This window comes from Lissotriton vulgaris, unplaced genomic scaffold (genome assembly GCF_964263255.1).
Source record: "Lissotriton vulgaris unplaced genomic scaffold, aLisVul1.2 SCAFFOLD_1199, whole genome shotgun sequence".
NCBI lineage: Eukaryota > Metazoa > Chordata > Amphibia > Caudata > Salamandridae > Lissotriton > Lissotriton vulgaris.
In genome coordinates this window covers 493,957-510,366 of record NW_028251169.1, presented here as the reverse complement: position 1 = coordinate 510,366, position 16,410 = coordinate 493,957, and the positions used below count along the sequence as shown (strand labels likewise).

Here is a 16,410-nt window from a genome sequence, read left to right as displayed (position 1 = left end):
CTCTTGACTAGAGCCCCGGCACTTATTATTATTCTGGAGAGCACTTGGCCTCATGGCTAGAGCTACCGATTTTGGAGCCCTGGTCATAGACACTGATGGAGTCTCACCCCTGACCATAAGCTCTGACAGAGTCTCACTCCTGGCCATAAGCTCTGATGGAGTCTCACCCCTGACCATAAGCTATGATGGAGTCTCACCCCTGACCATAAGCTCTGATGGTGTCTTACTCCTGGTCATAGACAATGATGGAGTCTCACCCCTGACCATAAGCTCTGACGGAGTCTCACCCCTGGTCATAGACAATGATGGAGTCTCACCTCTGACCATAAGCTCTGACGGAGTCTCCCTCCTGGCCATAAGCTCTGATGGAGTCTCACTCCTGGCCATAAGCTCTGATGGAGTCTCACCCCTGGCCATAGGCTCTGACGGAGTCTCACTCCTGGCCATAAGCTCTGTCGGAGTCTCACTCCTGGCCATAAGCTCTGATGGAGTCTCACCCCTGGCCATAGGCTCTGATGGAGTCTCACCCCTGACCATAAGCTCTGACGGAGTCTCACCCCTGGTCATAGACACTGATGGAGTCTCACCTCTGACCATAAGCTCTGACGGAGTCTCCCTCCTGGCCATAAGCTCTGATGGAGTCTCACTCCTGGCCATAAGCTCTGATGGAGTCTCACCCCTGGCCATAGGCTCTGACGGAGTCTCACTCCTGGCCATAAGCTCTGTCGGAGTCTCACTCCTGGCCATAGGCTCTGATGGAGTCTCGACCCTGGCCATAAGCTCTGACGGAGTCTTACTCCTGGTCATAGACAGTGATGGAGTCTCACACCTGACCATAAGATCTGATGGAGTCTCACTCCTGGTCATAGGCACTGATGGAGTCTCATTCCTGGTCATAGGCACTGATGGAGTCTCACTCCTGGCCATAGACTGTGATGGAGTCTCACCCCTGGCCATAGACTGTGATGGAGTCTCACTCCTCGCCATAGACTGTGATGGAGTCTCACCCCCGGCCATAGACTGTGATGGAGTCTCACTCCTGGCCATAGACTGTGATGGAGTCTCACCCCTGGCCATAGACTGTGATGGAGTCTCACCGCTGGCCATAAACGGTGATGGAGTCTCACTCCTGGCCATAGACTGTGATGGAGTCTCACCCCGATGTCGTGACCTGACGAGTAGGGGACCGAGGACACTAGGACCCTGTGGGTCATGAGGGAGGTGGCCAGATCACCGGACACCACATCCGGTCAGGGGACAGGAAGAGGACAGATTCGACCAGGACGACCACGGAGAAGGACGTGTGTGTAACCAGCTGCCTGTAACATTTAAATAAAGAATCATGAATGCACCTACCTGTGTCCTGCGAGTGATTGTGCTGCGTGACGCCCACATCGTGGACACGACAACTGGCGACGAAGGGTGTGAGACGAACCGACGTGCATCTCGACGCCATCGACATCTGAAGAACCAGGTGCCCACCCTGGATGTGCACAAAGAAGAAGAGAGAAAAGAAGCGACATCGGAGCCCACCCGACTACCTCTGACGAACAATCCAGCAAAACTGTGGTAAGCCCGAAGGAACGCGCGAAATCTCAAAATAGACGCGAGCTCTCGCGAGAGTATCGGCGGCCATTTTGGGATCAGGCTGCTAGGCCAATCAGAGGCGAAATCGGGGAAGTGGCCATTTGGGGGCCAGGCAAGCGAGATTTCGATCGCGAAATCTCGCGAGAAGAGCGGCGGCCATTTTAAGAAAAGGACAAAAGAAGAAAAAGGCATAGGAATAAAGAGAGCGGCCATCACGGAGTCAGGCGAAGAAGAGCAAGAGCAGAAAACACTTAAAGGAAAGACAAGGAAAGCCTAGAAAAGGCTAACAACAAAAGCAAAAGAATAGAAGAAGAAGAAGAAGAAAACAATAAAAGAGACAAAAAGGGAAAAAGAAACTAGAAAAGATTAAAACAAAACAAAACAGAAGAAGAAGAAGAAAAACAAGGGGAAGAAAAGAGACAAAAGGGAAAAGAAGATAAAGCAAGAGAACAGAAGAAGAAGAAGAAAGGAAAAAAAAGAAAAAAGAAGAAAGAGCGGATAGAAGAAGAAGAACAACAAGGGGAAGAAAAGAGACAAAAGAGAAAAGAAGATAAAGCAAGAGAACAGAAGAAGAAGAAGAAAAAGAGGAAATAAAAGAGGAAACAACAGATAAAGGAAGAAGGAAAGAATGGCAGATCCAAAGCCCAACGCACAATACAGGAGACCACTACCGTTTAACCTATCGGAGCCACAAACAGGAATAAGGTGGGAAAAGTGGATCAGACGGTTTGAAAGATATGTAGACGATACAGATGTAGCAGATGGAAAGAAACTAGGATTACTATTGAACTTAGCAGGGGATGACGTTGAAGTACTCCTGGTGACACTGCCTACTGAAGAAACAAAAACATATGACCAACTAAAGAAATGTTTAACAGCCAAATTCGACCCACAACGAAACATTGAATTCGACTGATATACTTTCACCATTGCTTGTCAACAAGTCGGTGAAACACTAGACGACTTCGCGACAAGGCTGAGGAAATTGGTGACACATTGTGAGTTTGACAAATTTGACAACGAGCAGGCAATAAGGCTACGGATCATAGAAGGCTGTCGTGACACAGGATTCAGAGCAAGAATACTCAAGGAACCGACCTCATTGGAGAACATCCTGTCACTAGCGAGAGCAGAGGCGAGAGCAACGGAACATGCCAAGGAAATGGAAAGAGGGAAGAGTGTTGAAATCGAAAAACGCACACTTTACGACAAACAGAGGTTGCACAGAGCGATGGAAGAATGACTGGAGGGAACAAAAAGAGAGGAGACGACCTGAAGGAACATGCTACAAATGCGGGATGGAATTTCCACACAGAGGTCCATGCCCAGCATTTGGCCAGACGTGCAGAAGGTGTGGTGGAAGAAATCACCACGCCAGTATGTGCCAAAGTGCACAAGTCAGAGACGACAACGGGAGAACAGGAAGACAACAGGAATCGACAAAAAGATATGTCAGGTATGTCGACAACGAAAGGAGAAGTTCATCACGAGGGTCAGGCGAAGAGGAGGAAGAAGAGAAAGTGGAAAGACTATACCACATGTCGGAGGGGCACACCGAGCGGAGTGGAGAAGAAGAAGCAGGAAAAACAACACAGCCCGCAGACAGAAACACCAGAGGAAAGACGGACTATGCAAAGATAAGAGTAGGAGAGCATGAAACAGACTTTGTACTGGACAGTGGTGCAACATGCAACGTCATGTGTGTATCGGAGTATGAGGGAATGGAAGTAAAGCCGACACTGAGAGAGTCCCAGGTAAAGGTTTTCACCTGGGGGGCAAGGAAACAAGTAACCAATTTGGGAAAGTTCACAGAGGAACTGAAGTACAAGGACAAAATAAACAAAGAGGACATTCATGTTCTACAAGGCGATGTCCCAGGGCCATGCCTGATGAGCAACAGCACAGCCCAAACGATGGGCCTTATAACGATGACATATAAAATAAACAACAGACATGCTAAGATCAAGCAAAGAGAAGACTCAGGGAACAAAGAAAGAGGCAGGGAACAAAAAAGAACCATTGAAGGAACAAATAGAACAAAGGCGGCTATAGAAAGAAAGGAGCAAGAAGCAAAACGGAGGGCAGAGAACAACGATCAAGATGACGAGAGGCCGGCAAAAAGGGAGCAGAAGGAGGACAACGGAAGAACAGAAACAAGGCTAAGAGGAGAGAGCAACGACAAAGAGAAAGAGAGGCTGACAAACTGAGAGCAGACGGAGGACAACTGAAAAGCAGAAACAAAGATGATGGCAGAAAACGACGACCAAAGAAGGGGTGCAAAGAGATAAAGAAAATACGTAGAAAAGGGTAGGAGACCGAGACTGGGGAGAAGGGTCGACGAGACTGACAAACTATCTCTCTCTCTCTCCCTATCTCCATCTATCTCCATCTCTCTCTCTCTCTCTCTCTCTCTCTCTCTCTCTCTCTCTCGCTCTCTCTCTCTCTCTCTCTCTATCTCTCTCTCTCTCTCTATCTCTCTCTATCTCTCTCTCTCTCTCGGAACCAGCATCATGAACATTTGTTTGCAACAAAGGGGGAGATGTCGTGACCTGACGAGTAGGGGACCGAGGACACTAGGACCCTGTGGGTCATGAGGGAGGTGACCAGGTCACCGGACACCACATCCGGTCAGGGGACAGGAAGAGGACAGATTCGACCAGGACGACCACGGAGAAGGACGTGTGTGTAACCAGCTGCCTGTAACATTTAAATAAAGAATCGTGAATGCACCTACCTGTGTCCTGCGAGTGATTGTGCTGCGTGACGCCCACATCGTGGACACGACACCCTGGCCATAGACTGTGATGGAGTCTCACTCCTGGCCATAGACTGTGATGGAGTCTCACTCCTGACCATAGACTGTGATGGAGTCTCACCCCTGGCCATAGACTGTGATGGAGTCTCACTCCTGGCCATAGACTGTGATGAAGTCTCACCCCTAGCCATAGACTGTGATGGAGTCCCACCCATGGCCATAGACTGTGATGGAGTCTCACCCATGGCCATAGACTGTGATGGAGTCTCACTCCTGGCCATAGACACTGATGGAGTCTCACTTCAGGCACTGACGGAGTCCCACTCCTATCCGACAGTGATAGTCTCCTAGGGTCAGATTTACAAGGCCCATGCGCCACTTTTGCATCATTTTTAACATGGGAAAAGTGACGCAAAAGTGGCGCAAGGGGCTTGTAAATCTGCCCCCTAGTCTTTCTTGGAGTCTCAGGTCTGACGGCCTCAGTGACCCAAAGGTTTTAATGGAGTCAAAGATAAGATAAGCCAGCTGTAAGGGAGTGATGGTCCCACCCATGAAAACGAGCTCGAGGAGGGAATAGGGTGGATGGAGAGAGACACTGAGAGAGGAATACCGCTTACACCCCTTAAATCCATGGCATGAGAGAGGGGGGACGTGTGGTGCCCAGACCGACCAGGAAACCAGGGAGAAGCTGCCTGGGTTGGCACACCCGGACAGAAGTAGTATGAAAAGACCCAGCACCCCACAGTGCCCTTCTCAGGAGCCTGATCTGTGAAGGAGTGTATCACTGGAGCAGTGGTCGCACATATAGCGCCCAGCAGTCTTTTAATTGAGTTTAAACGCTATGCAAAGCTTGTTTAGGGTGCTATAGTTGCCTCTCAGCAACTCAATCAAGCATCGCTTGTAAAACTCATCCTTAAGGGGTCTCAGACGCAGGGGCGCCTTGTGTAAACCCCCTCCCCCTCTTGGTCAAGGTCTAACCGATGCTGTTTCCTTGTATAGGGCCCCAGGTCCTCGAGGGGAGATGTGTGCACCGTTGCTGCAAATCAAAATATGCTTTCAACACCAAAGGTCTAATTTAACCAGAAAATTGTAAAATAAACCTATGTATGCCTCCGAGTCCATCAAATAATAAAAAACCTCCCTGCAGCATTCTGTGGAATTATAGCGCGACGAGGCATGTGTGGAGACTCGAGGTACCTCGCCTGCTCGGGACAGCCCCCGTCGGGGGCTTCTGAAGGTGCAGAACCGGAGCACCTAGGCTCTGCTTGCACCGGTGCTGGCCCGGGTCTGTTCCATTGCAGGGACAGCTGGTTGCTGGCACTGCCTCCTCAGGCCCCCCGACCCTGCTCGCTCTACCTCGGGGTGCCCATGCACTGCCTGCTGAATATCTACAAGGGACGGAGGGTGAAGAAGAGGATACCGAGGCAAACCCCATGGACGGCTGGCCTCGCTAGCACCACTTGAGCTTAGAACATCTGCACTGGGAAATGACTGAAATCAAGCATTCCAGCTAACAAGAAGGTACATCTAAATGCCACAATATGTTCGCAAATGTAGGTCAAATATGTACACATAGTCTATGTACACATGGTATATATATACATAGAGAGGTCTAGTGGTTAGGATTCGGCGCTCTCACCGCCGCGGCCCGGGTTCGATTCCCGGTCAGGGAACAGACTTTTTTTTTTTTAATACCTACTTTAGAAAAAATATCTATAATGACTATATATGTATATATTTATAAATATGTGTTTTTTTGTGTTTGTGTTTTATTTCCTTAGGGAGTCAAATAGCCGTTCGCCTCCATATCGAGATGGCAATGAACATAGAAGACAGACATATAATCTCAGCTATACTCAATGGTCACGTGGTTTTAAAAGCCCTGCGTCATGTGGGGGAGGGGCTACACACCATTGACGAAGGGCTGGTTTTCTGATCTGTCTCTGTGACTCTCCACCTTCATCGCTCTGCCGTACCCAGGATTTGAAGCTCACTCATGTGGATGTGGCCAGAGAAGGTACTGCTGGAATCATGGCGCTAGCAGGATTCTACAGCATATGGACTAAATGTAAGACATTCACGGACGTAAAAACACACATATAAACTAAGGCGAATTCTAGATCATCACAACATTTCCGACATACACATACTCTGAGGAAATTACCTGACTAGTATTTCTGCACAGGGTCTCTCATGAAGCCCGGATAGCTCAGTCGGTAGAGCATCAGACTTTTAATCTGAGGGTCTAGGGTTCAAGTCCCTATTCGGGCGGTTAATTTTTCTTAAAAAGTGCTAAATTATAATTATAATACATGTTGATATATCTTTTAAAATAAAACCCGAATACTCCTAATCCTATTCGTGCAAATCTTTCTTTTCCTGATTCTAACCTTTTTGGCGGTGCCTCCTGGTGTTTTCAAGAGGGAAGCATGTTTCTCTACGAAAATACTATTAATGTAAGTCTCCTAGAAATATGGGTATATTTATTTATGGACAACAATTAGGCTGTGACAGATGCAGTGTTTTACAGTATTAGTATATATATGTATATTACTTTCACAGGACTTGAACATTGCTTGTGGCATGGACGAAATTTAGAGAAAGTGGGTGATAAAGCTAGTCCATCGGTATTACTCTTACATGAAATATGGCATGGTCGTCCTTTAAGCAGGGCCTGCCCATCCCTTTCTCCCATGTACCCCGACCCCCATGCACGATCAGGCTGTGTGCACTGTACAGGGACATTTCTGGGATGGAACAGAGTCCATGACCTGTGGTCTGCTGGTTGAAAGAAATTAGGTTATACATAAAAAGGGTAGACCCAATGGTACTGGGACCTGGGTAAATACTAGTACAGTCTAGAGTGGCCCCAGTAACTGAAGACTAACTAAACATATATCTCTTTATGTATCTCAATAGCAATGCTCCTTAACAAAAATCAGGTGTAGGCAAATGGTATTTAATCACAATGCCAGACAATTGAATTGTACACATAAATGTCCCAAACACATTTTTCATATATATACAAGTGGTGCCCAGCAGGACAGGGAAAAAGGAAGGGGTAAGTGAATTTGGGTGAGGATACGTGATCGTGTGCGAAAGCATGGAAAAAGGGGTGCAATCAATGCCAAATTCTCAATAAATCAGGGTTTCAAGATATTAAGCCAACAGTACAATAGTTATCCATGTGGGTAATCAATAGCTATACCACACAAGTAAAACACAGTAAATATTATCTCTGTTGTTTTCAAGGGTTAGCTTTACGTGAAAGAAATCTCGACGTTTTGACCCCACAATTATGACATAGGTTGATGAACACCTTACACCGGGGTCTTCATGATTGCACCCCTTTTTCCATGCTTTCTCACACGATCACGTATCCTCACCCAAATTCACTTACCCCTTTTCTTTTTTCCCTGCCCTGCTGGGCACCACTTGTATATATATGAAAATTGTGTTTTGTGACATTTATGTATACAATTCAATTGTCTGGCATTGTGATTAAATAACATTTGCCTACACCTGATTTTTGTTAATGAGTATTGCTATTGAGATACATAAAGTGATATATGTTTTGTTAGTCTTCAGTTACTGGGGCCACTCTAGATTGTACCTGAAAGAAATTAGGGGCATATTATCAACGGGCAGCAATAATTATCGTTTGCCGTGCATAGCGATAATTTTATTACAGCAGGCTATCTCTGGAATTTATCGCCCTGGTAGCGGGTTAGTAAAAACCGTTTACTCCAGGGCAATAAAAATGTCAGAGATAGCAAGGTTATCGCTGTTTCGCAAGGAACATCGCTATTTTCCAGCGATGTTCCCTGCAAAACAGCGATAACCTTGCTGATACGACCCACAGGGTCGTATCAGCATAATCCACCCTAATGTTAGGGATAGGTAAATCTGCATTTTAGCAGACGTTAGTTTTTGCAGAAAACAGCAGTTTTCTACAAAAACTAATGTCTGCTAAAATGCTGGGGCAGCCTTGTAAATATCGCGATGTGAACATCAGCGATATTTGCAAGGTTGTCCATCCAGGGTACGCCCAGTGACGCCCACTTTACATCTCATTAGAGATGCAAAAGGAGGCATTGGGAAAAAGGGTGCTAATATGCGATTATGCATGTTAGCACCCTCTTGTAAATATGGCAATAGTTTTATCTCTGCTTTTTTGGCTTTTTAAACCAAAAAAGCAGAGATAAAGCCCTTGTAAATATGCCCCTTACTTTTACACTCTATCTCTAGTGAAAGCAAGGAAGCGCGATAACAGACATGTTTTTAGTTTAGTTTATGGCCACAATCATATTGCTTTTAAGGAGTTAAGGCGTCTGTTGTAGATAACTATTTGTATAAAGCCAGCCTCGGCTTATAAACCCCGTAAAATAGACTAGCCGGTTAATGCACCTGGTTAGAACGTTTAGTGTTTAGCACAAATCACACGTTTGCATCTTCATCAGAACTGAAAATGGAAAAGATCAGCTCTGCACAGTCTCAAAAATTGGGTCTGGTGCAGGAAGGGGTTAAGACCAGAGGGCATATTAGCAAGCTGAAGTATCGTCGCTTTTTCGGCGAATTGTGCTGAGAAAGCGGCGATACATCCAGCGCCCTATTAATAAGGGCATGCTAATGCCTGCCTCAAGCCCACTTTGCATGTCAGCGAGAAACATCGCTAATGTCATGCAAAGTGGGCGTTCCCACGTCCAACCACATGTAAAATGTGGTTGGAGGTGGGAACACCCTATTACCAAGGCAGGCGTTGGGAGAAGAAGACCTGCGATAAACTCGTTTATCGCAGGTCTCCCAACGCCTGCTCTGACCAGGTGTTAAGGCATTGATAACATGGGGGTGTGGATCATAACGCTGAATCCACCCCCCCATATTATCAAGGCACACATTTGCGCGTGACAACAACGTTTGTTTTCATGCGCTAATGTTCCATATCGCCGACTATCGCCAGATTTAATTTCGCCTACGTGTTGCGCATTGATAATTACACGTTAACACAGCAAAAAAATCCGGCGTAAATTTGTTTTGGCTAAATGTATTAGCTACAAACTGCATTCATAGCTTATGGGGTTAAGGCACCTGCTATCGACAGGTGTGTTTCAAGTCTCATGGTAATACAGGTTAGCTAGCTTCCACAGTTCATGCACTTACTGCAGCGATCGGGGTTTAACCTGTAGTCAGGGATTAACTCATCATAACATAACTAACTATGCCTGTGGCAGAAAACTGTTATGCTATGCGCTGTGATGTTATGTTACTGTTGAAGAAGGTAGCACCAATGTTGTGTAGTGCTTTGAAGATGGGAGTAAAGAGATTGGACTGTGCACATTTGTGTATCAGGGGCCAGTGGTGCTCCTGGGTGTGTAGTGTGATGGGTGTACTGTTTGTGCTGTGTGGTAGGTTGTGGGTGATTCCTGCTGCAGAGGTCTGAATGGTATTTATACTTCTGGTGAGCTGGCCCTGGGTGTAAATTATGCTGTGAGGCCTTGTCTATCAGGTGTTTCTCTGGGTGTATATAATGTATTGATCCCTTGTCTATCAGGTGTTTCTCTGGGTGTATATAATATAATGTATTGATCCCTTGTCTATCAGGTGTATCTAGGTGTATATAATGTATTGATGCTTTGTCTATCAGGTGTATCTCTGGGTGTATATAATGTATTGATGCCTTGTCTATCAGGTGTATCTAGGTGTATATAATGTATTGATCCCTTGTCTATCAGGTGTATCTCTGGGTGTATATAATGTATTGATCCCTTGTCTATCAGGTGTATCTCTGGGTGTATATAATGTATTGATGCCTTGCCTATCAGGTGTATCTCTGGCTGTAAATAATGTATTGATGCCTTGCCTATCAGGTGTATCTCTGGCTGTAAATAATGTATTGATCCCTTGTCTATCAGGTGTATCTCTGGGTGTAAATAATCCAGGGATGCCGTGTGCTTCTCTTGCACCTCTAGGTGTAAATAAGCTACTGATGCCTTCTATCGCTTCTGGCTACACTTCTGGGTTGAGTTAATTATTGATACCTTGTATAGACTAGACGACGTGTTCATCAATCAAATAGCTGTTGCAACACAGTTCATTAAACAACAACCTTTGTCTGTAACCCTTGACCTAACGTCTTATGTGAAGCCCCATATCTGTCGTGGCAAAGGTATGGAATACGAGATATAGTGACAAAGTAACGAGAGAATGCTAAAAAACGTGTATGTGTCGTATGCAGACTGTAAGTAACACTTAAACATAGCAGGTGGTTTAGATAGACATGACGTTAGTTCTGTCGCCAGATAATTTGGGATCGTCTTCTAGGAAAATAAATCAGATTACAAGAAAAAAACTACTCTTTTTCATTTGATCTATTAGTGTGAATGAAAACAAGTAGAAAAACAAATTTTTAATAAAACAGCTGGAGATGCCGGGGATTGAACCCGGGGCCTCATACATGCGAAGCATGCGCTCTACCACTGAGCTACATCCCCCGACGATGACAACTTCGACACTAAACGATTAAAGATGGATGGCATACAAGCTCGTCAGTGTTCGACGTAGTATGTATCGAAAGCGAATTCTAACGTAAAATTAATGAACGGCTTATATACTATTAACTGGGAACATGAAATTTGGTTCGAGCGAGAAAGAAGCACATCCATTGCTTTGTCCCATAACTACGATTGTGCAAGAACATTTTACTTTGTTTCTCTTTCGTCCGTTTAAAGAGTGTTTCTACTCTAACACAATCAAATTCTGCAAAGTCTAATATTGAATGTTGTCCTATTTAATTTGTACGATAGTGCCAACCCCGACATTTTTATGTTGTCTCAGCGCATGTTCTCACAGTTTGTTTTTGACTGGATTTTTGTGTACTGCCTCTCAAAGTCCATATTTTTGGGGGTTTCTGTATTTTTATAGCTTTTTGAATTAAAAAATATATATAAACTGAGTTTTCTAACATTATTGTGCGGGTGATTGAGAAAGTGGAAACCAGCGATATTTATTCAACTCTGCTAATTTCTTTAGCCACTAACATCGCCAATGCAGCTGTATGGATAACAGTTTCGGTCTATACATTTATGAATACTACTATTATCATATTATTAATATTAATAATAATTCAATTAGTGATAATGGCTGTGGGCTAAGTACACGTCACGCATAAATATACATAAATTATAATCCATCAAAAAAGAAGTGGAGATGCCGGGGATCGAACCCGGGGCCTCATACATGCAAAGCATGCGCTCTACCACTGAGCTACATCCCCACATGAGAAAATCACGTCGTACCGGAAGAACATCATCTGTTCCACCCACACCGTGTGCTGTGAGAGTGGTATGACAGATGGTAGTGATCCTGCCCTCACAGGGGCCCCTCACTCCCAACAGCATTTCCACCGCACGTTATCTCTGTTTTTATTGTTACATAATAAAAATGGTAAAGCGTATTGGAAAGCACCCGGAAGACATGCAGCTCCCACACTCCCTCCTCTTCTACACGCGCAAAGGATCTTGGGGCTGGGCGGGCTGAAAGACAAGAGCTGGAAACACCAGCAGTGAGAGGGGCTGGAAGAGAAGACACAGTTCATGCATGTTCTTTAAATAGAAGCATGGCCATAATTGGGATCTCCAGAGACAGGACAAAGGGTTTAAAAAAAGTACTCATACACCACAGAGAGTTCTCATATCCGCACTGAGCACTTGCGCTGCTACTTTACTAGTGTGGGATACATCTCGTATCAGAAGCCCGGATAGCTCAGTCGGTAGAGCATCAGACTTTTAATCTGAGGGTCTAGGGTTCAAGTCCCTATTCGGGCGAATCTTTTTTGTTTACAGGGACAAGTATATATTTTTGGAAGAATCTACAAAAACACACAATAAATAATATTTTAATATTTATTGAGACCTGTGCAGCTGAGAGGCAATCTAAATAGGAATGGTTCTACCACCAAGGCGCCCAGAGAAGAAGAGGAAAGGACAGAGACTGACATTTGTGTTAGTGATTTATCTCACTGCACTCTACTGAGTCTCTCCGAGCACACGACTGCTCCCATCAACTCCCCCCCCCCAAAGTACGTCTTTAAAATGCTGAGTTTATTTTTATATATTTTTTTAAATAAAAATACAATACTCGGAAGCACAAAATGATCACAGAATAACAGACGAAATGCATATTCACTTAGTTATCTTGTAAAATCGGAATCCCTGATTCAAGGGATGTTCTTTGGGACTGCCATCAGAGGCTGACAGGAGGCTAATCTGGTGCCAGGGCTACACGTGTTTTTAAAGACTCTGGGGAAGATTTACAAGCCCCTTGTGCCACTTTTGCATCATATTTCCCATGTTAAAAATTACGCAAAAGTGGCGCAAGGGGCTTGTAAATCTGACCCTCTGAACCCAAATTATAGGCCCGATCCGCAGGCTAGGTACTAGAACGAGGGGCACGGCCTTAACAACCAATATAGCCTGAGGCAGAAGGATTATTACGCTATTAGAACATTCCGCCCACTAAGGGTAGAATATTCTAAATTAAAAGGGAGTAACATGAAGACAGTCATTGGAATATTGGAACTCCGGGCTTATACCAACTATTAGAACATTGGAATGTTGGGCGCTCCATTGAAAACAATGGGGTGCTCCTGGCTTATAATGGCTGGTATAAGCCTGGAGCTCCAACATTCCAATGTTTCTTTGTTCACAGCTCTGGCTGTGAACAAAGGCTTCAGGGAGCCTGAGGGGATTCCAACCCCCTCACGCTCCCATAAGGCTTTGTTTTTTTTGTTAGAACATTCTGTCCTCTAGTGACAGAATGTTCTAATAGCCTTATAGCCCTTCGTAGATGGGCTATACCGCTATTAAAGTCCGTCCCCTTGTTAAAGGCCCTCGCCTTCGGCTCGGGGCTTTTAACACTGGAGAGGGCCTTTAATAGCCGGTATAGCCCTCTACGGCGGGCTATAAGGCTATATTATAAGCCCAGAGCTACTCTGTGGTCTTCAATGTGAGGTTCCGTGACAATTGTAAGTGGTGTTTCCGACTCGCACGAATATGGTCGAGTCTGGTATCTATGAACCGCAAATGACGAGTTTAGTAAGTGTGCGCAGTTTCGCTGTGCTAACTTAAACCGTTCGTTTGTTATGTGGGTTTTTCATCTGTACCCACGGGTTCCATCTTAGATACGGCATCCATTTTGTCTCTTGCCCTCAAGTAGCCAGCGAACGGACGTTGTCCGTTTCGCGACCCTGGGACTCCCAAGGTATTTGCGGAAGACACATGTTCTTTGTAAGTGTCTTTATGACGAGGGGGATGCTACTGTAAGGCAGATGGCGCCGCTCGAGGCTCATCTTACCGCACGGACTTATTGTCTCAGCCGTGCATCTCATTAGGCACGTCCCTTTGATGCCTGTATCTCGTGTTTCCTGATACCTCCCCTTTTACACCCTTTCCGATCTCCCCACTGTCTCCGTCTTCCTCTGCACCTGTCCTTGTTCCTATTTCGATCTGTTTTACTGTTGATTGGAATTCGCTAATGGGGGGAAGATGGGTTTTTACAGTTGGGAACCGCCAAATGTTTCCGCACTTATGTTCCGGACCTCATGTGTTTCAAAGTGACCAAAGCGACCCCTCTGGGGGATAATGGTGGGAACCGGGTTGTAAACTTTTGTGTTCAATGTAACTCTATGGGTAAAAACTGTATAAAAGGAGCGATCCACAGAACCAATTTGAAGCAGTCTCCCCAAGTTGCACGTGGTGTACTTGTTGTGACTTCTGTGTTCCCTGCAGCAAATAAACCTTGAATCTTTGACGCCGAAGGAAGTGTCCCGTGTCTCTGTGATTCGTACGCCGGAGCAGGTTACCCACGAAGGTTTCAGGTGTTGTGCCCTGACACCGCTGGGTCTTAAAGAACCCAGTCCTTCAGTTGGCGCCCAACGTGGGGCTGCATCAGTGGTACCGGTCCAAGCCCGACGATCGTGAGGAACTTCGTGTGAAATCTCCGAGGGAAGGTGCACTCCGCTTCATCGATCCTGTTGTCGAAATAAGTGGCCCGAAGACTTTTCCCGCGAAGATTCCCGCCTCCGGACGGCTGCGACGGACTGCTGCCCTGACTGTAGACCTGTTTTGGCGCCTGGCGTAGACCTTGGTATAGCGAGACGATAGACGGGCCTTCCTGGTGACGCCATCGATTTTTGAGTTAAGTATTTGTGGGTCGCTCCCAGAGTTCTTGGTTGTGGTTACTTAGTGGTTGCATGGTTCCATTGCATTTGTGGTTCTTGGTACTTTGTTGTGTTGTTTGACGACTGCAGCCGCCAAAAACCGAGGGTTTTGTTCTTTGCTGGGACTTGGTAAATCCCGTAACCCTTGAAGTTTGTGAAACGCGGCTAGCGTGCAAGATGCCTGGTCGTAGTACTTTGTCTAGTTGTTTCAGACCTTGTGGTATGGATTCCCGACTGGAGGACTCGTGTCCGATACCTCCGGTTGGAACTCCCACGTATGAGCTCTATAGTAAACATGGGCTAGGCCCAGTTACCTTTAACGATTATTGGATTAAATATACAAAGAAGGACGGCGACCTTCGTTGGCCACCTCACGGTAGCTTCGAGGCGCCGATCTTAGATAATCTAGAAATTAAGTTGTTCGAACGAAAATCAAGGCCGGCCATGTTTGATGCCTTTCGGTTGTGGCGCAAAGAGGCCCGGCAGAAAGAGATCAGACAGAATAAACGTAGTCAGCGAGATAATGTTGCTACCATAGTTAAGAAAGCTGAGCAGTTCCAGCGTGATAAGGAGGTTAAGGATAAGGAAGTGTTTGATAGATTACAGCGTATGACTGTAGATAAATGTTATCCTGCTTTGCCTACTGAGTCGGAAAAGAAGGAAGAGGCAGTTGAGGATCCCTTAATGTCCTATCTTATGAAGTCGCCACCTCCGTACGTACAGGGTACCGCAGCTCCTGTGGTCCCTGCCGTACCTGTTCTTCCGCCTATTCTTCCTCCGCCTGTTCCTCAACCTGCACCCGTTCTTCCGACTGTTCCTGCTCCTTTGTCTGTTTCTATTCCTACTGCTCCTCCGCTTCCACATACTCCTGTTCCTGCTACTGTTTCTGCTACTGCTCCTGTTTTGTTAACCCCTGTTGTTGCTACTGTTTCTACTCCTTCTCTTGTTAGTCCTGTATCGTATACTTCTCCTTCTACTCGTTCTCGAAATTCTCCTCTTGCGGCAAGCTTCTTTCATTCGCTCGGACCTGTTCATGGGTCCGCTGGTTCTGATGGTCCTCAGAGACGTAGTCAGCTTCCTGGAAACAGAGAACGTGTTGCGCTCTATAATATGGCGATGGGTTGGATGGTAAACCCTCTTAGAAATCCACCCCGTGTTGTCCTCGAGACGTTTTGTCAATTTAATATACCAACCCAGAGATATGTGTTTGACGAAATGTGTAAGTTCCTTCATGATCAGATAGCGGTCGATGCGCCTGACGAGGTGCTGACCGCCCTGTCTGAACTTCGGCTTCAGTTCGCAAATGGACTGATAGTAGATACTAATGTTCGACGTGCTATTGAGCAGTTACTATCTTTCCGTCCCGCTCCGATACCTCATGCATTGTTCGTTGAGGATATTGAAAAACAACCAGACGAGTCTGGTCAATATCCTATGCGTGAAGTTCCGCCGGTCTGGATACCACCTAACCCTAATGCTCAACCTCCGACGACGGTGGGGCATTTCCAGAGAGTATGGATACATCTCCCATGGAAACGTTCGGAAGTGTTGCAGGTGAAGCAATCTTTGCCTGATCCGCGCAAAAATCCTACAGGGTATTACAAGGAATTATCGCAGCTCGTAGATGCTACGTTAATGAATCTTTCCGATATCGATATGTTGTTCGGTAATGTCGTACCGCAACCGGTTTGGGCTAAGATTCGGCAGGAAGATCATCAGAATGAATTGGGTGGTGATTGGAATGCCATTGTAGCGGCAGACGCCGGACAAGTTGGGGGTGCTAAACCCGACCAGCTGATTACTGCTCTTCCCCAGCGAATAATTACGTTAATGAAGACTCTTATGCCAGCTA

The 16,410-nt window shown here is 45.9% G+C and overlaps 2 non-coding genes across 2 annotated transcripts; both read right to left on the bottom strand.

The window, feature by feature from the left end:
• Nucleotides 1-10,761: 10,761 nt before the first annotated feature.
• TRNAA-CGC (transfer RNA alanine (anticodon CGC)) lies at nucleotides 10,762-10,833 on the bottom strand. The gene has a single exon. It is a non-coding gene; the product is annotated as a tRNA-Ala (tRNA).
• A 710-nt stretch (nucleotides 10,834-11,543) lies between these two features.
• TRNAA-UGC (transfer RNA alanine (anticodon UGC)) lies at nucleotides 11,544-11,615 on the bottom strand. Its single transcript has one exon. It is a non-coding gene; the product is annotated as a tRNA-Ala (tRNA).
• Between the last annotated feature and the right edge of the window lie 4,795 nt (nucleotides 11,616-16,410).